Source organism: Bactrocera neohumeralis, chromosome 3 (assembly GCF_024586455.1).
Source record: "Bactrocera neohumeralis isolate Rockhampton chromosome 3, APGP_CSIRO_Bneo_wtdbg2-racon-allhic-juicebox.fasta_v2, whole genome shotgun sequence".
NCBI lineage: Eukaryota > Metazoa > Arthropoda > Insecta > Diptera > Tephritidae > Bactrocera > Bactrocera neohumeralis.
The window spans coordinates 68,469,414-68,496,784 of NC_065920.1; the positions used below are offsets into that span (position 1 = coordinate 68,469,414).

Genomic DNA, 27,371 nt, shown 5'->3' on the forward strand with positions numbered 1-27,371 from the left:
GACCCACTAGCATGTCTGTGTAAAAATTGGAATGGTAGAAGAAAATAAAGAGTACGAAAACCATTTTGTTTACATAACTTTGTTTACCAAATTGAATACTCTGCGGGGATTTTAAGTTTCTTTCAGCAGCAGTAGTTTGTGGATTTGGCTTACTATAAGTTTTAGCAGTGTCTATAATATAGTTCTAGGCTTTGATAAGACAAAGTTGAACATATATGATGCAAATATGTTAGGTTAGTTTATGTTAATATGGTAGGTGAATAAGCCACGGATAGACCAGTCTTCCGTTACGATCCTAGATGGAGTTAAGTTGCTAAGTTCAAGCGGATTAGTCATCGTTTAGGATAGCTTAACGGCAGTTAATTACATATAAAACTAATTGCGATCAATAATCATACTGATTAGGACGGCAAGTTGAGTTGTCTGATATCGCATGTTTCTCAGTTGAACAGATGGTGCAAGCAAAGAATGTCATATATCTTTATTATTTGGTTCAAATTTTGAACAGTGAAAATTTCTTTAGAACTAAATTTGGTCCATAATATTTCTTTCCCATCATTATATTGCAGTTTGAATATTGGTAGAATACTTCTTAAATGTATATCACAATTTTAAATACCACTTATAAATCACTTTATAAAAAACATCAATAAAAGTGTTGAAATCGAACTTAGACCAAATAATGTTTCTTAGGTCTGGTACTTCTCGTCAGAAAATGTTGGAAAACGGATTTCTAGCCCCTAGTTACAAAACATCAGGCTTTCAAACCCAAAAATTACCTTAGCCTGAAAATACCGATCTATCTATAACGTACCATATATTACAGAAATCAAGTAATCATCTCTTTATGATAACAATTAAGAATGGTAATAAAAAGGGATACAAATCGGTTCAGTACTTCCTTTAGACTCCATTTATTTAATTTTTCGTGCCACCATTTGATTTTATACCGTATACATTCATTCTGTAATGTATCGTAAGCGACTTATCTATTACATATTGCAGTTTGATATAATAAGTCCATGGAATCCATAGTTCCTTTATACTAAATATAATGATTTTCATTAGTGAAGGATAACTTGAAAATATCGGTCGAAGTGTGATTATCAAAATTGTGTACCGAAAGTAAAATCTGTTTTGATTATTGCCATACCTCCAAGTATATAATATTGGGTCGAAATATATTTCTAATCAAACTTCAACTTAGTTTTTGTCCGTTAATTTCGAATGTAACTTTATTATTTAAATTCAATTTCCAATTCTTACAACTAGGAAGTTAACATAATGCATTCAAAACTAATGAGTGTAAATGTTTTTTTGTTACTATTATTATTTAAAAGAAAGAGTCTAAGGAAAGATTAAAAGAAAGTTCAATTAACAAGTATGGAAATTATTAAAGAGAAAAAGAGATATGAGAGGATAAGTAGGACAGGTAAAGAAAGAGAGAAAAGAGAAATGTATGTTGATGGTAGTGCGAGTACTATACTAATAAATAAATAAACAAACATGTACCATTTTGATGTCACTTTTTCAACACTATATTGTATGACACAATGTCATTTGTAATACTAGAGATATACGACTGCAACGACATCTATTGACAAAATACGAAATGTCTTTTTCGACTACCCAATACAAGGACTATCAACCCTCTGGTGGACTTCACAGTGTGTACCATCTGATCAAATTAGCCACGGACTCACAACATTTACAAATATTTTGATAAAAGTTATCACTATCGTCTGCAAAATATCCCAAAAAATTCCCAAGCCACACGATAAGCAACGCTTAATCCAATTTTACAAACACTTCTATAAGCCACGGCTTGGTTGGCCTTAAGTGCTTTCAACGAGTTTTGGTTTTTGGTGTACTGCTCACTACTAGAGTGGTATTCGGCCGATTGTTGAACTAGCGATGCATATGATGCATGTAGGATATCCAGCTACGTTTTTAAATATCTGTTTTGTAACCTCTACCCCACACGACACCATTTTATAAAATATTTAGATCTTTTGGTACAAGTATAGCATACATGGTACACCAAAACATTAACCAAAATGTGCTGGGTCGGTCCACAAGAGATCTTGAGATTCTCTGCTGTCTGCCTTAATCAATGCGATGATTTTCACACACGTTTTCAACTATGAGTTTAGACCGACTTTTGGTCCCAACTAACTTATACAATATTTTAAACAATATCATATTAACTAGTGATTATACATACTACAGCTTTAATATATTTTTTGGTTTGAAATACTTTTTTTTATAGATTTTTCGAATACATTTGTAGAATTTGATCGTTTTAGTTTTAATTGTCAACAAATCCGTACTTATCAGGCTTAATTGTTTTTATGATACATTGCAAAATTTTTTAACGAAATTTTCTTTGAGAAAAGTTTTACTAAACCTTGCTATATTAAGCTTTGAATCAATATTTTTTTTTCTTTTTTACTACTCGTCAATAAATGAATATAAAAATTACTCAACCTAAAGCATATAATGAAGAAAAAAGGATACGGTTCATTAAGCTTCATTGAGAAACCCTTGTCATTTGTTACAATTAAATAATAAAATCTAATGATGTGCAACAGAATTATCTAGGCTTAAGATATTAGTTAGTACCTCAACAGTAAAGAAAGGAAAACCAATTATCTCTAAGAATAAACTGATATTCAGAGTCAATGGAAAGGAAAAGGAGAATATTAAATATTACGAGCGTAGCGCAAAAAGACGCCACGTCATCTCTGCTTAGAAAAAAGTAACACTAAATACGTATGTATGTATGTATATTAAATAAGCCGTTTTAGCAAGCTTAGTAAATACTTCCTAAATTAACTTCCCATAATATTGCGACATTTCGTGCTTCAATTGAGGACTAATTAGGTGGAAGCGAAAAAAGGTGCGAATGCGGCAAGCCATAGAGAGGATTAATTTTGGAGAGCTTAGGTGCTGAAGTTAAAATACATATGTTGTTGTTGATGATAGATGTAGGTTGGAGGGGAAGAAACATTTAATTAATATAGGAATTTTTGATAAATTAGTAATAAAGTACAATTAATTTCCTCAAGTTTTTGCATATTATTTAGATTATTATACCCTGGACATCCCGAATTAAGTACGACAAGAAGTTTGCAACATCCAAAAAGAAATGTTGGAGATCTATATAAAATTAATGTATCCTTATATATAAATGATCAGCAACATTATATAAATGACCAGAGTCGATTTAGCCATATCCATCTGTTAGTTTGTTTTTCCGTCTTAAGGGATCAGTAGAGTAATCTTTTTTCAAAATTTTCGTTTTTTTTTTTTTGCATTTTCTGTTCCCTTATACCCTTAGAATTAATGTAAAAACCCACTTTACCATTGGAAGGTTTCGAAAGCGGCCCAAAAATAATAATACCGCTCGACGTTCGGAGCGCTCGGAGTGCACACCTCAAACTTTAAACGCCTTTTTCTCTAAACACACGAATTTTAAGCTGGCGGAGATGATTCCGGTCGATTTGCCTAATTTTTTTTAAATGTTCACAAAACTCCTGGTTATCGTCCTTATATTTTGTTATGACAAAATTTATGTAAAAAGCATGGGGAAAAATTAAAAAAAAAAACCTGTTTTCCCGACAATGTCAACAAAAAACCGTTACTTACTTTTTTATTTATCCACAAATTCCATTGAAAAAAAAATTTTTATATACTCTATGATATACCTCATGCTATATGGAAAAAGTTCTATTGTAGAATAAAAATTTCTATGACAAAAAAAATGTCAAAAAACAGGCCAGATTACCCTACTGACCCCTTAATATACGCAAACTTGTTCCTCAGCTTTTCAGACAAACTCAAACTGAAAGTTTGCTCACGTCCTTTTTTGTCCAGTCAGAATCACCACTATCGGACCCCTATAGGATACACAAGCCATACAAACTGGACAAACGGAATCAAGTGCGTGTATGAACAACTTTTTTATTTATCAATACATTTCCACAAAAATTGGATTAAATAATTTTCAAAGGCTTCACTAGCTAATAGTACAAATCGGACTAATATAGAACATTGCTGTCATACGAATTGGCCCATCAAAGTCATGTTCTTGTATAAGAAACTTTTTTATTTGACGAAACAACTTTATGAAATTTGGCATGGACTATATGCTAAGCCAATGAAACAATCTACGAAAGAACTGTTTAGTTCAGATCACTATAACTTATAGCTGCCATTCAAAATCTCACAATCCAGTGTTTGTATGGATAACTTGTTTTATTTTAGCACACATCTTTCCGAAATTTGGCATAGATTATTTTCCAAGATACAACCTGCAAAATTACTGCGTCCACTAAAGCATATAGCTGCCATACAAGTTGGCTGATCAGAAATGCACTAGCGACGTTTGAAGGAAAGTTTAGATGAAAGTAGTTAACTAATTTTTTTGATTTTTTTTTACTTTTTTCATCACAATATTCTGTAAAATAATTTAAATTGCCTTCTTAAATGTATTAAATTCACATTCACACAAAAAATTGTTTGCCTATTGTTTTGTACTTTCGGTAAGCCACCTGCGTTGGGTTGCTAACCAAGCGCATGTGTACACACAACCAACAGAATTTACTCATCTAGCAATTTCCATTGTTGAGAAGCTTCTTGCAAATATCTGCGCTAGCTTTCGCATTTTCCTTTATGCAAACATTCGCTATTCAGCTAATTCAGGAACAGATCACCTTCATGGGCAGGCTGGCAGATATGACTCAAAACATTCGAGTTGAAAGGATCAAGTTTTCATTCATTAGTAAGATTTTAATAAAATTAAGTGTGCGCGGGTGTTGGTCGGTACATATAGCATCAGTGAACTTTGCATAGCGCTACACTATTACCATGCTCACACCCGCCGGCGAAGAACCGCAATTTCAAATGCTCATGAGAAGTTATTCGAATAGTTTTCTTAGCTGTTGCTGCTGGTACATTTTCATTTTCCACATCAATGCTATTTAAATTTCTCCAGGTGGCAAAGCATAAATAAGTATTATTTACTCAATGCTCATTAATTAATGTGCCATTCTTAGTTACTGTTCATTTTACGTTTTTGGTAGTGACCATTGATTTATTATAACTTTTCATGAGAAATTGAATGGCGTTTTGAACATTTTTCAATGAATTGATAAATGTTTAATAAATTTAATTGAGCTTAAACTTTAAGAATTATGTAATTTGATTCAGGTAAAGGGTAAAAAAATTAATATCCATATACATATATTTTATAGGATTAAGTTAGGATACTTTAAGTTAAGTTAAGGGGTTTATGGGTTTCAAAAATTTAATTTTTTCAATTGTCTTATTAAATTCTACAACACCTTTAGAATAATATCCCAAACTCGTTATTCATTAATTTCAAATTGATCCGAGGAATAGTTTCGGAGATACAGCCTTGATAACTTGTGCGCCCGAGGCTGGTTAGGCTAAGTGCGCCGTCTCTAAACGCGTTTTTCCCGAAACTGTATTTTTGTAGTCGGTTGGCAAGATTTTTTGAAAACTACTCAACCGATAGTTTTGAAATTTTACGCAAGTCTTTGAGATAGAATTCTGAAAGACTTGGACGAAGAATTTTTTTTCGATTACAACTATTTGGAAAAATAGTGTCGCGAAATTTTAAGTTAAGGTTTTAACTAAAACACGTATTTTTGTCGCTATAGATGATCCTGTAAGGAGTTATCCTGCCTACGCGGGTGCATCTTTTTTCCGAAGGGTCGCCGGAAATAGCGTCGCAATGGCAGAGTCTAAAATATATTTTTTCAAAAATGTCAGAATTTCTTTGTTAACAGTGTATGTTTGTAACAATGAAAAATTCTAATAAAATATTCAATTTTTTATGCGTATGAGAGAAACATTATTTAACCGAGAAAAATCTCATTGGACAGCAAAGCTTAGAATAAGTTCTCGAGGCCCTACGCTCCATTGGAAGATAGAAGAAATAATGGCAATAAATCAGGGTTGGATGGTTGTCCATTTATCAAAAAAAAGCAATGTTAAAAAAACGTTAAAAAAATTCGCTTGATTTCAATTGGCTTGCCAAATAGTGTTACCAGCGCAATGATTTATTAAATTTTGCAGAATGATTGCCGCGCAATACCTTGACACTTTAGCTACATCCAGCGCTTTGGTACATTGTCCTTTCAATATCGGCACTGTCATTTCAATTTCGTCAGCGCGTCAGCGCTCAGCGCTCCGTACCCGCTTTTTCCCCACTTACGAGCTAAAAGTTGATTGCTTTTTGCTTTCTGCTAGCTAAAACCATCAAAGTGTAATGCCAACCGCATCCTCTACATTTTATTTACTTTCTTCAGCGCATTTGTTAGTTTCTCCAGCTGAACTGATCCTTCCGCCACAAGATGATAAGTATTCCTCTAAGCGACCACACTGTCCTCCGCCAGCGACAATGCGCACAAAAGCAAACTGAAACGCAGAAATGCTCCACACGCAGTCGCCGATGTGAGCAAATAAGAGTTAGAGTGAAAAACAAAAAGAAAAAAGCAACAGCAAAAGTCTCGCTAAGTGGAACCTTGAGTTTAGAGCTCTATTTGCTGGTAACGTTATAACAAGTGTTACCGTTAACGTGGTACGAATGTGCTGATTCTTTGTCTTTGTTTACGCAACTCTCAGTATTCTAAGTCTTCTCAAGTTGTTGTTATTGCATTGTTAGTGTTGGTTCTTTTATCGGCACTTGGCGCTTGTTTTCGGTGTCAGTTATCGTTACACAAATGCTTTAAGTGAAACAATTAAGCTAAAAAATAAATAACAAGCGAATTCTACGCAGCGCGCTCCATCAGAAGTCTTACACACGCCTCATAAGCTCTCTTGCTCGGCACGAAACCAGCTTTCAGTGGCGGAACAATGCATTTAGAAACGGAGGAAATCGGTTTAAAGCGCTTTTGGTGTGCTGAGGCGTGAACAACTCATTTGTTAATGGATTTCGGTGTGGAGATTCGGTGAAATTGATCATTTTCGTTCGCCTTTATTGATAGCGGTTCAACCTCGCTAAGGGACTCCAACGGTAGTGTCGTGAGTTCTTATACTCTTGCGACCTGTTGTTACCGAGTATAATAAGTTTGTTCACCTATCGGTTGTATGTATCACCAAAAACTAAGCCAGATAGATATATATCTATAAATGATTATGACGGGATGAGCTGAAATCCGGGTGACAGTCTGTCTATCCGTCCGTCCGTGCACGCTGTGACTTGTGTAAAAACTTAGCTATGTTGAGGAAACTTGGTATGCCCATTTAAATTTAATTAACATTCTTATTTATAAGTAATTAAAACTTCTCAAATAGTAAGAAAAATTATTCTTTTATTAAATAATACCTTTTTCAAAAATCCAATAAACCATTTTAATGCATTTTTTCACATACAATCCCATACAAGACTATCAGAAATCACGAAGATCCCGAACATCCATAAAATACCTTTATTTGCCTCAAAAATATCTCTACTTTTCATTTAACTTTCTACTTAGGCCCAATAGCCGCTCTTTCGTTCTTCTCAATTCATTTCTCGAGTTGTACTCACCTTACGCTCATAAAATATGCAATTAAATTAAGGACACATACTTTTAGGCACTTTGTATATTAATATTTAATGCGTCAATTGTGCAGCGAATTGGAAATTTAATATGAAGCTGCGGGCGCCAAGAACTCCAAGAGAATTGTAAATAATTACCAGCTGCGCCATCTGGCACACAATTATAAAGAGGTGTGCTAAGGCTCTCAGTATGCGCACACACCAGTTTTCAATAAAAGTAATTTAACTTAAATTTGCAAGCAATTTAATCTCGTTTTCACTTTGGCTGGCTTGCAGACACTAGACTAATTAAAATGTGATTTTTTTTGTTTTTAGGGGCTCCTGGCAATGTGAAATCTTTGGAAATGTGAAATGTAGGAAACCAATGGAACTTGGGATATAAAAACTTCACTTTTTCTGCTAAGATAAAGTTTGAGTTAGTAATGTAAGAGATGGTACTATTATGTTGAAGTGGACTGTTTGAAATTATGGCAGGATTGTCTATGGCTTTTCCGCAGAATTTGTCCAACCGAAAGTATTTAAAATCATTATATTAGATATGTATATTGGGTAGTCGAAAAAGTCTTTTCGTATTTTTTCAGTAGATGTCGTTGCAATAACCCTGACCGATCCAACACCAGGGTGTGCCAAGCTTTTTTCTAGTAAAACTCCTTTTTGCGTTGTGTTACCAATCACATTGTGTCACACCTTATTAAAAAATGTAACCAAACCTCTTAACCTTAGAAAAAAATTTAACCAAAAAAAAAAATTCAGCGAAGTTGAAAAAAACTCACAGCTGATCAAAAATGAGTGAAAATAATGAAGAAATTTTTGTATAAAAATGAAAGAATGCCACGCATGTCACCAATGAAATTTGTGAAGTTTACGGAGACAATGCTATATCAGTTCGTGTAGCACAACACTGGTACGCTCGCTTCCATTCTGGAAAGTTCTAACGTAAAAATGGCAAAAGTGGTCAACCGAAATGGTACATATTTGTTTAGAAAAAAAAGTTGCATTTTGATTAGAATACGAAAAGACTTTTGCGACTATCCAATATGGGAGCTAGATTAAGGTTTGGGTCTACTTCAATCATTTCTTATGTTAAACTACATTGTGGACAAGAAGTCTGTTCGAATAACTGCAATAAAATATTTCACATGTTGATCGCTAGAAACGGCGTAAAGGCAACGGAATGGTAGAAAATCATCATATTAAGTACATATATGAGAGCTGGAGAGGTAATGAGATATTTTTAGCCACTTATTTTTATTAAAATATCTTACACTTTAAACAATAAAAAATAAAAACTTAAACCAGTTACAGTTTAGAAGCTTCTCACATTTGAATTTAAAATCATACTTCAACACCAAATATCAAAAAAAAAAAAAAATATTTGCTGGTTATACTTGTGAAATAGTGGAATTTCGAAAAAATACGTTTCCTTATTCTTGCTTATATGGATTGTATATACCTTCAAGAATACTACACTAAAATTTACAATGTAAATTCCAAATATTTATTAGTTGCAGCATTCTAAAGTTCAGTCAACTCTAACAGTTTATCCTCGAAACTATTTTTCTGGAGTGATTCCTTAGTGACATATATATAATCCGATCACTAGAAGTGGAGACCTCTTTTTTAGCGTCATCGGAGATCGCTTGTAACTCAAAAAATATTAAATCGCCTTTTTTAGGCTCATACAATAGGTCTAATTTTGACATGGATTTTCCAAACCAAAAAATATTCAAAAATCATGTCTCATAAAAGTCTGTCGACAATCCAAAATGCATGCAAAATTTTTATAATACTAAGAAAAATAATGAATTAGTAATTAATATTTATTAATATATTTAATAAAACAACATTACCATAGTGTGATTTTAGGCGCACACATTTGTTAGGAGTCGGCAGTCACACGTTCTACGATTTCATTATTTGCCAACACATTCACTAAATACTACACTTATTATACTTTTCTTGCTTTTTTTGTATTTGTTGTTTTTGTTATTATTGTTGCTGATGTTGTAGCTGTTTTGTTGCTGCTGGTGGTAGCAAGTAATATTTATTTATATTAACATTCGCATAATGGTGGCCAAAATAAAGGCCACAAATGTTGCCAAAATGAAGCAAATAAATACAAGAATAGATACAGATTTATACGCACAAATACACACTTACGAAAAACATCAACAAAAACTCGACAAAGCGTTACACTAGGCAGTGGAATGCAAGAAATTGCCATGAATTAGGAGAAAATGAGAAACCTTTAAAAAAGGTAAGATTTGCCCAAAATAAGTTCACATGCACGCACAAATACACACACACGTATACAAAGTGAATACGTGGCTATGTATGAGTGAAAGAAGTAAGCTCGTGCTTGAATGAAAAATTACATTACGACGTAACCTCTTGTTGCACAGGCCAATGTGGCAAGGTGGAGAATAATAATGTGCACACCAAAAACAACAAAACCAAATTGTGGGACTTCAGTGTTGAGAAAATATTAACAGATAAAGTAAATGCTTAGCTGAGTGGAAGTTTAATGTGCGCATACTTCAAAGTGTTATTGGTTTTCCATTTGTTCGCCGGCGCTCCTCCATGGGGAGTTGGCTGTCGGTGAAAACGCCACCTCATCAATTCGACGAAAGCAGCACAAATTGCCTTCTATTTCTGATGTGCTGGCGACCTGCTCATTATTTTCGAAAATTACGGTATTTACTTTCTCTTCTGGCCGGGATTTTTTACAGTTTCTAGTAATTAGCAGATCGATACTAAATAACTATATTCTAGTGCTAAAAATAAAGAATGAAATTCATTCCATTGACAATACTTCTTCTGCTGTTTCTGCGAAAGCATGGTTCAACACGACAATGAAAAGTCCCTGACCTGACATATACACGGCGTTACTATAATTAAATGCTTATGATTTTTAGTTAGCCCTAACCTTCGAAAGGAGCTTATGAATTTGACATTTTCGGATCATTAGTTTGTGAATGACGTAGTTTTTAGTGAAACAAGTTTTGTAATTGTCAACAAAAATGTATGAAAAGGTATTTCCGCTTGTTAATAAAATATTGCTTTTTGAAGGAAACGAATACAGTTAACGAAAGCATGTGGCTTGATGACGAGTTTTTGGACACTTGCCCAGGAAAATCAAACATCAAGGATTGGTATGCCAAGTTTAGACCTAGTTTAATGAGCACCGATGATCGTGAACGCAAAGGACGCCCTAAAGTGGTTGTCAGCGACGAAAGCATCAAAAAAGTCCATAAAATTTTAGTGAATCACCGTAAAGTGAAAATGTATTTTTGGATGCGCATGGAAGAGTTTTGATTGACTACCTTGAAAAAGGAAGAGCCATTAACAGCGACTATCGCATACCACTACTTAATCATTTGTAGGACGAAATCGCTGAAAAATGACCGCATTTGAAGAAACAGAAAGTGCTATTACACCAAGGCAAGGCACCGTGTCACCAGTTAGTGAAACGATGACGAAAATCCATGAATTGGGCTTCGAAATGCTTCCGCATTCTCTGTATTCTCTAGATGTGGCCTTCATCGACTATTTGCTGTTTTAAGATCTCTAAAGAATGCTCTCTGGGAAGAAATTTTTGTCAAATGAGGAGGTGATTGCCGAAACTGAGATCTTCCTGTATTTTGAAACAATGAACAAATCGTACTATCGAAATGGTATCGAATAATTCGAGGATCGCTATAATCACTGCATAGCATTGGACGGGTACTACATATGCTGAATAAAAACAAACGGCTTTTGCCCAAAAATATGTTTTCCTATGATAGGCCGGTGACTTTTCAATTTACCTGTTATTCCACAACTAGAGCAAGAGTTAATGGTTACAGATATATCGCAAAAAAAAAATAAAATGTATTAGTCAGTGGTTTCAATTCTCGATTCAACTCGAGACTTGTCTAATTAATTAATATTCAGTCGATAGATCCCCACTTGTTGACACAACCTCAATTCTCTTAGTGGAATATGTGCCTTTGAACCAAAAAATGTTAACTTCACAAGAAATAGTTTCCGAATAATATAATTCACAGGTGCATTTTATTTAGTAACTATTATGTTCATTTTGTTATGGAAGCTATATGCCATTCTTAACCGATTCTGAACAACTTTTTCGGAACTTTTTTGTTGCCTTAGGGTATAATCTATACCAAATTTGGTGAAGATACATTGTCAAATGTGAAAGTTTCCATACAAGAACTTGATTCAGATCAAATGAGCAGCTTCTTGAAGAGAAAATAACGTTTGCAAAATTTCAAAAGGATATCTTAAAATCTGAGGGACTAGTTCGTATATATACAGACGGACGGACGGACGGACGGACAGACAGACAGACGAACATGGTTAAATCGACTCAGCTGAACATAATGATAATTTATATATATACTATATATACTATATAGGGTCTCCGACGCTTCTTTCTGGGTGTTACAAACATCCTGACAAACTTAATATACCCTGTTCAGGGTATAATGAGGGTCGTAAGAAATAGATTTCGTTTCGATTCGAGTGATTATGCATTTTGTTATTCTCTTTAAGATTTTTCAGAGAGATTCTAAAAATTCGGAACTTTTTTACTCTGAACAGGGTATAATAAATTTGCAACGAAGTTGATTACATCCAGAGAGAAACGTCAGAGACAATACAAAGTATTGTTATTAGCAAAAACAGTTTTTCTTTCTTCATAATTTTAAAGTTCTTAATTTATTCTTCAAAAGATTGCCTGTTTCTTAGTCTCAAGCGTAGATCCAAGACTCGTAGTCACTGATAACCCTTTCCATTACATCATAGTAGTCAGGAAGCATTGTTTCTTCACAATACACTGTTACATATCGTTCAAAAAAATTTGTTGTTTTTAAAACCAATCAAGGTTTCACTTTTCTCAGGCTTAGGTGAACTTTCAAAATGGTTTTCCAACAATATCAGTAAAATATCTGATGGCTAATTGTTGATTCTCAAGCACCAACACCTGTATTTTACTGCTGTGTTGATTATCAGTTGACATTGATGGCCGACCTGGACATGGTTCGTTGTTATCGCATTCTCAACCTTTTTTAATAATTTTGTACCAATCCAAAACAAACAATTATAACTGAATTCCTTTTCCAAGGTTCTGAAAGTTTCGGCTCTGGAAATTCGATTCCGGGCACAAAATTCAATAGAACTTCTTAGTTGAATAATTTCGTACGTCGAAAAAATCGCCGAATGCACTATATGTACTTCAGAAAGACAAGCGCGTACTAAATACTAATGATTGTTTTGATGTGACATTTGGCAGAGATATCACCGACAGCCATACCAACCTTTTCACATTTTAAAAGTATTACTAATATTTATTGTATACACATAAGAAGTACATATAAACCCTAGTTTTGAACTATTTTTCTGTCCACTAATTGCTTAGTAGCTACTTTACTGTAATAAAAATAATTACAAATTACTTTAGAATAATTAAAACAACTAAAAATTTCTCTAACATATAAATGACCGCAGCAAATGCTTATTAAGTTGAAATACCACAATAATTCATCGCGAAAAGGTTTATGGGTACTCTACCGCTTGCTACGTCCCACTCTTTATGAGGTAATTGCAAAACTTAATTGCAAACCATTTACTTTTAAAAGTGCTTGAAAAGTGCTAAAATATTATTTAGCATAATGTATGCATTGCACTTTACAAACCAACTAATGAATAATTAATAAATTAAAATCAAAAGTAAAAAGAAAAACATCAAAAACATAATGCCGGATAATAAAAGGAACAAGGCACATAATGGTACATGTGGTATGTACTCGTATATGATTATATGAAAGTTAATGCATTTCAATTATTGCCAGCAGCAACACCCTGTGGGGATAGTCAAATAGCCGCAAAAGCGCTGAAACGCAGTAAAAAGGCATAAATAATAATGTGAAAAAGATAAACATGCCTTATGAGCTATAAACCATTTAAAGGGTATTAAAATTAGCAGAAAACCAAAGAAGAAAAAACAAAAAAAAAATCAACTATTATATTTATGATTTGTTTGCTTACTGTGCTTTCGGCAAAATAATGCAGACAATTTTTAATAACGTTTTCAAAATATGCACAGACCCATATCGAAATGTGGATTTGTATTTAAATCAATTACAAGAAATTTAGATACACCTACAAGTATTGCTCATTAATTTTTCTTCTTCCAGAAAACATTTGCACCTTATACATTTTCTATACCGGCGGGTAAAGGCTATACCTTATTGGCGCAGAATGTCGTAAAACTTTTTCGACACTCAATATTGAAACAATATACACTCTTCGATATACATACAAACGAGGTGAGTAGCGGCAGAATGTAATGGAATAAATGTATGATGCATTTTTGCCTTTATCGTAGTAGTACTGTAAAATATGCCGTATTTTCTCTTTATTTTGCTTCATGTTTGCGACGCTATAACTCACGAACGACTTGAAAGAAACGACAATCAATCAAACATGTGTTAGCGCGTGAAATGAGCTTTCCAAAAAGGTATAGCTTGACCCGATGCGACGAATAAAACTAAAACTACGCGCTTTCAGCGCCAACTAGCGAAAATACCGCAAGACTTTTTTGACAACCTAATACATATCTACTGCTAACAACCTAACTCATGCTCTTACTATTTCTCTATTCACTTACCCTCTCACTCTGCTTCTTTTGTTCTTCCAGCGAAAGCATCAAGTTGAAAATCGATGCACATAGCGATGAGTGGCCCTATCTACACTATGCCCGCTTCGTAACCTCTCAAGCGGCTAACAGAGACAATGCAAGCACCACCTTCACCAGCAGCACAACCGGTGGCAATGCGCTAGTGATGGTCTATAACTATGACATCTACTAATGCCAAGAACCACGTTCCATCAATCAAGTGCACCGCTAACGCTCCATGCAGTGCCTGGCATAGTCTACAAAGGCATACCCGATTGGCTGTATGAAGTTGAGTATAATCCCTGACAAGTGGCGCTGGTGTGCACTGACCAGCTGGCTTGCTAACTGTTTGGCTGGACCGACTTTCTCATTCATTTATGAATCTCATTTTAATTCATTTATTCATGTTCATTGATTGCGCATACGATTAGATTGATTTAAATTGAAATTTTAATTTCCGTTCTTGCTTTTTTGCTTGCTTTGTGTTCCCGACTGTGCTCCAGATGTATATACACATAAATACAACGTGTAAACCATAATTGGAAAATGTGCAGCGTCCAACACGCTCTTCGATGACCACTTGCCAGGTCAACCTCTTCACCGGCCTACTCATCTTTGCTATTGGTGCTGGCATTACTACGGCGTCTGCTGCTGATGCCTACTATCGTTGCCTGCTTCTTGTATGTTATTTGTGGAGGAAATCCTGCACTCGAATAACGCAATTTGGCTTTCGGAGAATAGACACTTAATATTTTAATTTCAATGACTTGCTGGTGTAGGAGCAACATTTCACTTGGTATCGTGCAACAAGTGATGTCCATACGAAATAAGATTTTTAAGGTGAGTAGAGTGGTATTGTGATTCAGTAGAAGACAATCTGAATTTCAATCTAGTTTCTATTTTACGAATGTATAAGTATGGAAAAGGTATTCGGTGAAGAGATTGTAAGAATTAACTCATATGAAGGTTTTCAAAATTCTATTCAAAAGTAAAGTGTGACGAAAATATATGCAATTTTTTTTGCCTTTGTCTCTTGATTCGCTAAACTATATCAATGTTGTCGTATATCTCATATAGCTCATCGTTCCATCGAATGCGATATTCGCCGTGGCCAACGCGCAAAGGTCCATAAATCGTACGCAGAACCTTTCACTCAAAAACTCGCGACGTCGAATCATCAGATGTTGTCATCGTCCAAGCCTCTGCACCAAACAGCAGGACGGGAATAACGAGTCACTCATAGATTCAAGTCGAGAGAGACTTTACTTCTCAATTGCCTACTCAGTTGAAGTAGCACCTATTGGCAAGCGATATTCTGCGTTTAATTTCTAGGCTGACATTGTTGTTGCTGTTCACACTGGTTTCAAAATAGAATAAAATAAACGTATGTACATCCTAAGTTATTTATTTGACTAAATCTTTTTTTGTATGAGCGTTAGGCCGCTAGTAGACCTTACAAATTGACCGATGTTATCGGTAAATTTTTCGGCAATAGGTATCGATGAATGATTTTCTCCCATACGAATTAATTTCATTATAAGTTTATTTGGCGAAATGGTTTAAATTTTAATTTTATTTACAATTTTAATAAATTGTAGGGGTTTTTTTGGTAAAAACATACTAATTGATTAGGAAGTCAAAGCTTGGTATGAATGATATGTAACTTTAAAAAATTAAATAGTCGCTTTCTTAATTTCTATCCAATTTCTTTTTATATTACTTTTTAGAATGGTGCTACGAATCTCTCACATCCTTCAACTGCGAGTTTTCGTACACCAAGCTGGAATTACTCAACGGAGCCCACATCTCAATTCACGACGCGGTAACACAATATTGTTGTTTTTCGGAGCACAGGGTGGCTATTTAGGTGTGGTGAAAATACTAATAAAGTCGGTGATACTCGTAGGGTGAATAAGCCATTGGCAGTAAGTAGTGTGTTTTATTTAAAAACGTATATTTATGAATTAAAGAAGAATATTAATGTCGAAAAAATATTTAAAACTTAAAATTAAACGATTAAACGTCTGATAACTTGGGTTCAAAAAATCGAAATTTTTTTTTGCTTAATCTGAAAATAGAATGCCTTGAAAATATACTGTGAAAGTTTCAGACAGAAATTGGAAATATTTCGGGAGTTATAACGAGTTTTCTAGAGCGCCTTGAAGTCCTCTCTCTCAGAGTTGTTGAACTTTAAATGCGTTTTTCTCAAAACATTGTTTTTCTGGTCGGCCCGGGTCCTAACATTTTTTCTAATTAATCGATTGCCTTCAAATTAAGACAGGCTGTTCTACACACCTATAGTTCTCGTCGGTACTTACGAAAAGTTTTTTCGCCCCTAACTTTTTATTTTACAACCCTTTCTTTGCTAAAATAAAAGGACTTTTTTTTCAAAGTCCGCCATTTTGTTATTTACCTTTGAAATTTAACTTCAGTAGTTCCGACCAGAATGATATGTCTATAGATTAAGAATAATCAAGAATATTTGATTTCAGATAACATCAAGAGCCAAAATCACCCGGGCCACCCACGTGCATTTTTTTGAGGTTCCAACTTCGAGTGACAATAATGAGAGTAATAAAGTACTAAATTTTTTCAAATAATTATTTTTTTTTTTCAATATGTCAATAAAAACACTCTAAGTATTCAAGATAATTCATTTTTATTTTCCTATAAAAAACCACCTTCTAAAGAAGTCATGAAAATAGGCAAAAGTTACCAGACTACTACCTTAAGTTTAATTTAGGTGTATAGTTAAGCTCGATTAGTAACTGAACAATAATAACATTAGTCACGGTTTTGTCAAGTCAAATTAACTTAAGACATATTAAGCTATTGTAATTTTCGTAAAAATTAGTTAAGTTCACTAAAAAAACTTAAATGAATTGTTTTAGCTACTGTTATCCAGAGTTTTTGAATTTAATCTTTAAATATTACAAAGCTATATTTTTAAGGCGATAGCGGCGGAGTCGAAACCCCAACTAATGTATTAACTTTCTTGTCTTCTCTCCCCCCGAAAAATAGAATGAATCATCTCACAGGGTTATCTCTCCTCCCCACGGCAAATGCCAAGATACGAATTGATGGAGCTTCACCACCTTCTATCTGCCTAAAAGGAATGCTATTACAAGTGTAAAGTGTTGTTGCAAAATGGCTGACTGAGGTCTTGAAACACAGAACTAAGTGCCGATGTGAGAGTTGCATTGGTAAAATATTGGCAATATACGCTTTTCAAAAATCAAGTTTCAGAATTTCTTTCGAAAACTTAATATTAAAATATCATTCTAATCAATTATAATATATTACTTGAAAATGTAATTTCTTAAAAATTTTATTTAATTCGCCAAGAAAAGTGTCCAATGAGAGGTGATGGGATTAGTGCAATAAAGAAAATATGATTATTTGAAAAGTAATGAAACTTTTTTATAAACGTCTTAATTTTTGCTTACTACAAAGCTTTTAGTTAGCTCTCCTTCTTTGCAGCCGTCGTATAAGCTTTCTTTGAACTTCCACTTAAATTTGGATAGTATTTAATAATATTAAATGTTATTAGTTAATGAAGTACTGTCATTTCTTTGACAGGTTCACCTCACCCTGGAGTTTCCCACATTTATATTTTGCATCGCCGTCTTTATAACAAAGTTTCCATCCAAACACTTTACAAAGCAATCCTCAAGCAAATGTCTTATTATTTAATATCTAACAAAGCTCCATACCAAAACTGTAAAGCTTGGAATTATTTCGGAATTTTAGCATAAGGTACCAGTTCATAAACATTTATTTATTTATTTTATAATAATTCATATAACAAAAAGAGTTTTATTATATAAATACATAAACGCAGCACTGGCTACGAGGCCTTTAGCCGTCTTGTAATTATAACTAGGTGAAAAATTCTAATTGCTAAGGGTTAGTAAAGATGTAATTTGCTTAAATATATTTTAACAAATCGTTGGTTTTTAAGAATCTATATACAATCATCACGTTTTTTTCTGAAGGTTCACTTAGTAGTTTTATGAGATCAATGTTGCCAGAGTTGTGGGCTGTTGGGTGAAGCATCGGACAGAGTGTGAGTAAGTGTTTGATAGTAGCGGTGTCCTCGCAAAGGGGGCAAGTGGATGGGCTTTTACCCGATAGTAAGTGGGGGAAATGGAGTATTCTTCACTTGGAAAAAAAAGTATTCTAATGATGTCCATAGTCGGGAACTATTGAAAACAGGATTGGAACAAGCTAAGTTATATTGCTTGCCATAAATTCCATACACCATGTGAAAATAAATATTACAAGAAGTTAGAACTTTGCATTATCGAAAGCTTCTTGCGGAAAAATTTATTGATTTCGAGTGAGCTATAAAGGAGCTAAAGAAAAAAATATATTTCATATTAAGCATTATATTTTCTAAAATAGGAGGGTTGGTTCTAAGGAATTGGAATTTGTGCTGATCGGGTAAGAAGATCAGTATATACTCGAACCGTCAGATGGGGATACATTTTATGTTGTCGACTTTGGTTAAACTATTTCATTCGGGAATATATAGGTACTTAAAATTGTAAGCGGAGCTTTTCGGAAAAAAACCGGAATATTCGTAAGTATATTTAAGCTTATCTCGTCTACTCATGATTGCTAAATATAGATTAAAAGACTTTCTTATAAGACTCTTATAATTGAGCAGTAAGACATAGCTCGGCCGCTTCAGTTTTCAAGGTAATGTAATCTGAAAATTTTGAAGTTCGCAAAACTTAATTTTGGGTTAATTTTTATTAAGTTTGTCCGAGATCTTTACCGATTACCTATGTTTCTTATTTTCAGTTACTGCGAAATAACTACCGTTTTACTTTTCTGCCAAACATTTCCATGTTCATCAATTTAATCTAACCTCACATTATTACGTAGTTCGTCGTGTTGCTCTCTGCTTTAGCCTTAGTCTGATATCATAATTCATATCTTATTTATTTTTTCCCCGAAATGAAGATGTATTGACTGCCAAACTACTAATTAAATATAATCTGGTTTCAAATGCGCGCTAGATAACCCACACTACAAGCCGTTATTTGCAACCATGCTCATTTCTAAACAACCAGCTTTGACCACATGAGTACTCTCGTCCAAATTTACGTTTGTATATATGTATGTATACAAGTATATATACAGGTTATGACCATTATGCAGACCAAATTACCTGCACCAAATCACGTGCTTAGCACTCATTTACAGGAGTACACATTTTGTGCTTTGTGTTAACGGTAAATCGCAGTGGAACATTGTTTAATTACTTTTGAAAACTCTAACCAACGAAGCCTAATTAGTTAGCAAATATAATCAATTTGCGGCATGGAAGATACTTGCCATAACATACGCCAAACATAGATACCTGAGTACGCCTAAGCCGTTTTTGAAAGTTCCCGCAGGAGTGTGGACCCAATTAAATAGATGATTAGTTAGTGATATATAGATTAATGATTATAGCCAGTTGCTGTTATAGTAAAAATATTAATATATTATTAAAATATTTTATGGCTGAATTAGATTTTGTTGTTGAAGCTTTTGCTCTAAGAAAAATTTGCTTTAATTCTATTTTAATTTCTTATGTTTGAACATCTGGTTAAAATATAAGGTACGTATTTTGAAATTCTAAATCTCTCTTCCCTTAACTTCTAAGTCTACTATATTCTATACTACTACAACACTTTCCCAATTCACTAACCTAAACTCTTAGTTTAGACTCGAATCTAGGCATTACTCTTAATTCTACTCCAGAACTTTGCTCTATTCATTACTTCAGACTCTATTCTATACTTTACTCTATACTCTTAGTCTAGTCGCTACTCTAACTTCTGCTCCAGGTTATTATCTATACTCTACTTTAAACTCTTCTGTGAGACAACAGTGATTTGTCACTCTACTCTATATTTAAATCGACTCTTAAAACTATAAGTACTCGTATATATGAAAGAAGATCTCAGGGCAATGTGTCTACTCTACTCTAAAGAATCTTTTGGATTCTTTTCGGATTTCAAAAATATACCATATATAAAATAGAACTTAAGGTTGTGATATGTACTCTAGCCTTGTCTCTACATTATACTTTACTCTGTGCCCTATCGTTAAAAGTATGCCACTCTACTCTATAGTATGTATAGGTAGTCGAAAAAGTCTTTTCATATTTCTAATCAAACATCAACTTATTTTTTTATTTTTAATGAACTTTAATGAACCAAATATGTATCATTTTGGTCAACAACTTTTTGCCATTTTTTCGCTAGAAATATTATATCATCACTGTAAAACTTTTCTGGTTTCTCGGCGAAACACTGCGTTAAGCGATTTTTACAGCTTTCTCTTGAAGACAACTTTACTCCACTAAGGAAGTTCTGCATTGACCGAAACAAATAGTAGCCCGATGGTGCCAGGTCAAGACTATATGGTGAATGCATCAAAACTTAGCAGCGCTGCTGTTCCAGTTTTGCCGAGCCATCAAAGTTGCGTGTGGTCTAACATTGTCTTGTTGGAAGACGAAGCCCTTTCTGTTGATCAGTTCTGATCGTTTTTTTCGATTGCTTGCTTCAATTTCATCAGTTTTTGACAGTTAAATGTAGAATCAATCTTTCGACTAGCCTGGAGCTGCTTATAGTAGATTCCTTTCCAATCCCACCACTATACTCAGCCTAACCTTTCGAGGCGTCAATCCTGAGTTTGCGATCATTTATTGAACTTCACCATACCTTCACCATACCTCTAAAACGAATTTTGATGTCCCCCAATTTGGGTCGAACTTTTGGGTAGGGGCTAATTTTGAAAAATCCCACTTTTACTCATTTAGAGTGCTCCAATCGAGTCCAAATGTATGGCCGATCCCCACTAACTTTGGACGACCGATCCACCCATGCCAGTGGCACACCCCCTGAAACTCCCCTGGGGGTTCCCCATACAATCATTTCAAAAAATCACCATTTTTGGTGATTTACATAAAAAAATCAGCTAAATTGCTGTGTTTTTTCTTTATTTTTATTTATTTATTTATAATAATATCTATTTTTTCTCTTAAGAAATTTATTAAGTCAGAACATATGTAAATGAAAAAAATAATATTCTCTATACTTTCGACACTTAAAACTATATTCCTACAAAAGGGGATCTCAAGTAATAGAATATAGAGTAAAACTGACCACTCTGTATTATACTATAAAGAGAAATTCTCATGGGTCTACGCCATTCTGTACGCTACTTTAGATTGTGCTTTAAACACTATAGTGTATATCCTAATTTGTCCTCTTTTCGCAAAACCTCAAAACGGTGTATGGGAGAATATCTTTTGGAAATGATTTTATTCTAATCGGGTTGTAAACGAATACAACTTGGTATAAGAGATCGCACAATGGATAAGTTGAAATATATTAGTTTGAAGAAGAACTAAACAAGTACTCAAATCTGAAATTCTAGATGTAATCGTTACCTTAGAAAATAAGCCTTAGAGACATGAAACTTGTTTTTACGCAGATGGTGTTCCAGATAATACCAATTAACTTCAATCTTAATGTTAATTCAATGTAACCATTATTTTGGCAGTAGTCGTACCTTATTGTCTCTTTACATTCAATGTCTCCTGCAGTTCGCCATGTCGTATGAGCAACTTTTTGTACTTTTTTTGCTTTATGCCCTAAATGGCCATAGTCCACCAAATGAAAATAGTTTACAATGCAGAATGTAAAACAACACATGTTAAAATTCTACCAGCAAGCATATTGTTGTTGTTGGGGAAGTGTATGGTAGCTACCCCTGGTGGCTTGCAATTTGAATGGCTTTCGTCGTGAAGTTGTGGAATTACAAAGTTTTAAATGTTGGCCAAAAGTTTTAACAAACCGTAAAGCACGTGGCCAGATAACAAAAGTGAGACAGCAAATATTAAGTAAGTATATCAAAGGGAACTTTAAGCGTTATTTTACAAATGACACGGAAATAATTAAATTTGCAAAGATGTGATTTCGAAGATGTAGAATTTGCCAAAATCGAAAACTTTAGGAGTTAGAAAATATGTACAATCTTTATCAACGAATATAGGTTGTTAAAAGCAAGTATTAGGAGTGGGTTGGTGATTTCAACTCCAACGCATAAATAGTAGTTGAAAGGTTGATTTTCCTGCAGGGATATTTGAAGAATTATGTCCAAAATTCATCCAGTTTACGACTAGACACAATCTTATGTATACATACATACAAATATAATAAAATGAACTATTCATGTAATAAGAAACCCAATTATTCGCAGTACATTCGTCAAAGGCTCTTCAAGTGATTGCTTCTAGCACCGCCTTGACAGCGTCTCTTGAGTGAGCAATGTGTTTTCTATGACACTTCACTCAAGTACCACTAAGATTAACCGAAAATTGAGTTTTATTGCGTGGTTAAATGCAATAAATATTCCTGAAATATAATTTTTGCCGAATGCCAAGGAAAATCGTACTCCATTTCCGATACTCTCATATAAAAATCTGTACATATGTAAGTTAATCCAATATTGTTGTTGTTCCATAAATACAAAAACTTATAATAGACATGAGTAAAAGCTTTGAGTGTGTTACCGTTACAAAACATGGTGTTAAGGTCGCTTGCTTTCATTTATTTAGCTTACAAGGTTTATTTGAATAAATCGCTGAGGGTGTTTCCTTTAAATATTTTTTCAAACGGATACTAGTATGTAAACCGCAAGGGTATTTTGTTGTACCAATGGTGCTTTAGTTATAGGCGGAGTATTTTTCCTACAAATTTTTTTCTTAACTTGTTAAGGCAATGATTTCACTGAAGGTGTAACTTCTAACACAATTTTATATAGTAAGATGGTGTTATATTTCGAAGCGAATGTTCTTAATTGTATTTTAAGATGGATAAAATTGTTCACAACTTCAGTGCATGTAATTTAATTTTTATCTAAAAAACTTTTCTTGCTTGATTTGCTCATTTGGAGAAATCAGCATACTTAAGACATATAATATACATAGGCTTCATTAATGCTTGTTGATTATAACTCGGTGGGAATAAGTCCAACTACCGTAATGTAGTGTTATATAACATTCTCATTATTCACGATTAGTATGCTATATTATTTGTCATTTTTTTTTTATTCAGATTCGATTAACCCTAAAAATTGTATATACACGAGTGGAAGCTGGCATGAATGGATAAACTACCAGTTAGTCCATTCCAAGTACATACAGTTTTAGGCTAGACTCTGCCAACCACTTACTGCCTCTTAAATCGTTAAGGGCATTGATCTGTAGCCATAGAATTGCTATTATAACACGAATACGAATATTAAAGTATGTTCAACAGTGGCTTCTGAAAATTTAGAAAAGGCACAGTTGTTTAAGCGCTCGGAAAAAAATTGCCAAAGGAAAAAGGCTTTTGTCACATTTTACATATTTGCATTACTGCAAGGGTTATAGCCCTTACATCACTAAAAGAGACACGCTCGATTCAGACAACCTACTTGCACAGATTGCAGAAAAGGAAAACATTGTAAAGGATCAACCGCCTCGCTATTGGCTGTTTCTGAAGCTTTGAGCATAATCTCGCTTGTATAAGCTTTTACTCATTTCAATCTAGAGGCTAAATGTATTTAGTTATCATATGAGAATCTATTTTTTATATTCGTCAGAAATTGCAAAATTTGCTGATGATAAATTCAAATCCTCTCAGATGCATTTCTTATAGAATAAAAGGGTACAAAAATATCCTTATCTTGGTTTTGATCGATCAGTTTGTCTGATGAGAGCATAAAAATGAGTGCTGTCGCTGTAGTCCTCGTTTTCCCCTTAATAGTCAAACAAAATATCCGTAATCGGGTTAATAAAAACACTAATATATACAGAGAGTTGCTAATAGACATTCTGTATAGTAAGTAACTCCACATAACTTGGCGAAGTCAGAAGACGTATATATGTATATACCTTCCTCATTCAACAAGAGTGAAATAAAGCCTTAAAAAGCTTCGCGTTCGAAACGAGTGTATTCTCTCTTTTGATATAATATCCTAAACTATGCAGTTGACTTTAAGTTAACATCAAGCTTCTAATTGTGTCATTACTAATTTTCTTCATAACAATTAGTGTAGGCAATTTGTTGATTGACTTGGTTAGTTCCTTCTTGAAGTGACAATTTTTTATTTTCAAAGAAGACAAGTTCTATTAATCCATTTATTTTTCTTCCTGCCATCTTTCGAACTACCAGAACTTTAAATGAGTCAATTACCAAAAAAAAATTTAAAATTTTAAACACATTTAAAGTATCTTGTTGGTAATATAGCATATTAGGTAACTGACTTGAGGACCTTGAGCGAATAGACCCTTAGAAAAGAGAAAATGAAAATTGTTGCGATAAAAGCTATTGACTCATCAAACTGTAATCGTAATATGAAGATAATACTTCTACACTTAAGGCAACTGATTACGGAAGCTTTTTTATTATTGTTTTTTAATTTATATTATATATATATAACTAACCAATGGCCGGTTACTGTAAGCTATCACAAATTGTCAATACTCTTTTTTTATGACTTTTATTACAATTGCACTTGGAGTTTTACCACAAAGAGCACATAGAAATTATCTAGTTGCCCGCTTGCAAATTCGATTTGATCTTAAAAGCAAAGTTCTTGCATTTCGCCGAATCGAAGGAGCAACTATTTCCTACCGCAAGGCGAATTCAGTTTTCTAGTTAAGTTGAGCTAACAAACAGACATAGCCTTCGAGGTGCAGATAAGAATTTGCATTTCACGCTGCATTATTTGTGATCGCTGGCAACCGGAAAACACTTCATCAATTATCCATGCACCACAAAAACTTTTGGAACTTCCAACCTACGAAAATTCAGGGCACAAAAACTTTTTTTGGTCTTTTACTGTGGTGGATTGTTTTAGTTGGTGATGGCAAATGCAAATGAAAAGAAAAATTATTTAAGCTTGGTCCTACACTGGTGTCTTCTTAGTTGACTTGCAGCGAGATAATGAGCCATGCATTAAAAATCAGATAAAGTTTACTAAGTAAGCGCAGGGAAGTAGTTTGTGCAGTAATTTTTGGAAGTTTAAATGGTGAAAAATTTGGCGCTTTGTGAGTTTGTTTGGGTTATTTGGGAAATCTTTTTGTTATAATTATTATACTCAATTAAAGGGTCAGTCAAAATTTATCCTTTTCTAATAGAGGAAAATAGGAAAATAATAAAAAGTATACAATTTTTAATTATAAGATTATATTGAGCAAATTTTGTTATTTAAACGATTTACTAAAAGTTTTGAGTAGAGATGCCACCTTACCTTTTCGTAAATATGTATATAATCATTCCAGAAAAGTTCTTACTCGAATAGTTTTTATGAACTTTTAATTGAGTTTAAAATAAATAATATGTTTTATAAGATTTTGAGAGTTTTTGTGAAAATATTACACACGAAAGCTTTTTAAAAATTTATTCTAGCAGCAATTGAGGTTTCTGGCTTATGATAAACTATTTATAATGGATTTGAGTCTAACCAAAGTAACAAATATAGTACGTTTTTGCTTTCTTTTTTGGCTATATACATATATCAACTCTCGAACCTAATTTATATTAGCGCAAATTTGTTCATACCTATATATTTCATCAACTGCCAAACATTTCAGGAAACATTCAACAACTAAATAAATCATTAGTTATTTAAATAACAGCACGGAAAGCTCTGCTTGACGTAATCTGAACTGTATTAGCTGCTAACACGACAACAGCAAAGTGCTTACGAAGCCACAACGCCACAAAGTATGCAATCGCAAATGCGATTAATGCACATTTTGTTGCTGTCACCGAAACCACCAAGGAAACAAAGTACCGTTTGATCTCAAAATGCACTGCTACAATGTACAAAGCAGTGAAATAAGTAAAAGTTCTACAACAATTATTGCTATGATGGTATCAACTGCCAGCAGTCCGTAGCCGACAGCCAACAGCTTGCAGTTCACCACTGACACACCAAATTGATTTTTAATGCCAGTGAAGACCAATACATTCGTAGCTGCATCAACTCTTCAAGCTTAACATGAATAAACTAAAGTGGGCGATAAAGACTACTGCCATCATCAGCGATACACGTTTGCACATAATGGTACGAGTATCGCATGCAAAGACGAAAGTGTGAGATTCCTTAACGACTTCGAAAGCGATAAATGGCTTTGCTCGACCCTGGCTTTTAAGCCAAAACGAGTTGCAAAATCTTCATTGCTTTACTGCATCTTTGTTATTATGTTTGCTTATAAGAATAAGTATGTGTGTGTGAGTTTGAGAGTGCGGCGGTGTCGAAGTTTGTCAGCAGCAACTTTTGTTTGTAGCTCAAGTCTATGAATAGGAAATGAGTGTGCAGAAATGGTGCTAAAAAGTATTTCATTTTAATTTTCGGTGACAGCGATGACAACAACACATTTTTTGGGATTTCTTTTTGCACTTTATTTTTACCATTTGCTTGCCTCAACGAGAAAAGTTACTCCACTCTATGCAGGTCAGTTTGTTGAAGTTTTTTTTTGTACTCTACGCAAGTCTGTGTAAAATTTTACTACTGAAGTTTAATTAAAAAAGTTATGAAAATTATTTTTGTACTAGGATTTTTGCTGGGCGTTTCTCTTACATTTTTCCATTCTATAAGTTTGGTTCTGTAAGCGTAAGGCCATCTCTGTTGGTGTTTTTAGTTAGGTTATATTTAATATAAAAATTGATTCCCAAATCGGTAGATCATCCTTAGATATTTCTAGATCAATCTTATTTCAAAGAAAACTTTCACTGTTTTTCTTCACATTTTCCTTGATATTAGCATTTGTACATAAAGTCATTTCATTGAATATTGATCTGATTTGCCGACGAAAGTTTCCCTGCTTTAACTGTCTGAAAATATTAAGTCTCTTTCCAAATATTGTGTGCGTTTTTAAGGAGTGGTCCTTTGGATTCTGACTTTGCTTTCGGTATTGCTCAACGTCAGTTTACACACCCGTATTAGTTTTACGGGGATTTGGGCTGTCAAAATCAGTCGACAAAGAGGTGGTGTGTGTCGATTCTCCTTTCACAGGTCTTTTCCAAGACTTGGCGCATGGTGAATATCTTGTCGGTTGTCGATTTGCCA

At 33.9% G+C, this 27,371-nt stretch overlaps 1 long non-coding RNA gene across 9 annotated transcripts in view; it reads left to right on the forward strand.

Annotated features, from left to right (window-relative positions):
* LOC126753590 (uncharacterized) overlaps nucleotides 1-17,656 on the forward strand; it is a 51,970-nt gene extending 34,314 nt beyond the window's left edge. For 3 of the 9 annotated variants that reach the window (XR_007666179.1, XR_007666182.1, XR_007666188.1), the window contains 6 exons: nucleotides 13,765-13,896; nucleotides 14,268-14,539; nucleotides 14,750-15,086; nucleotides 15,324-15,630; nucleotides 15,974-16,171; nucleotides 17,268-17,656. This is a non-coding gene — a long non-coding RNA (uncharacterized LOC126753590). Of the gene's footprint in view, nucleotides 1-7,885; nucleotides 7,980-13,764; nucleotides 13,897-14,267; nucleotides 14,540-14,749; nucleotides 15,087-15,323; nucleotides 15,631-15,973; nucleotides 16,172-17,267 lie in introns of all 9 variants that reach the window. The other 6 variants (XR_007666181.1, XR_007666184.1, XR_007666180.1 and 3 more) reach the window with 5 other exon arrangements.
* Nucleotides 17,657-27,371: the final 9,715 nt, after the last annotated feature.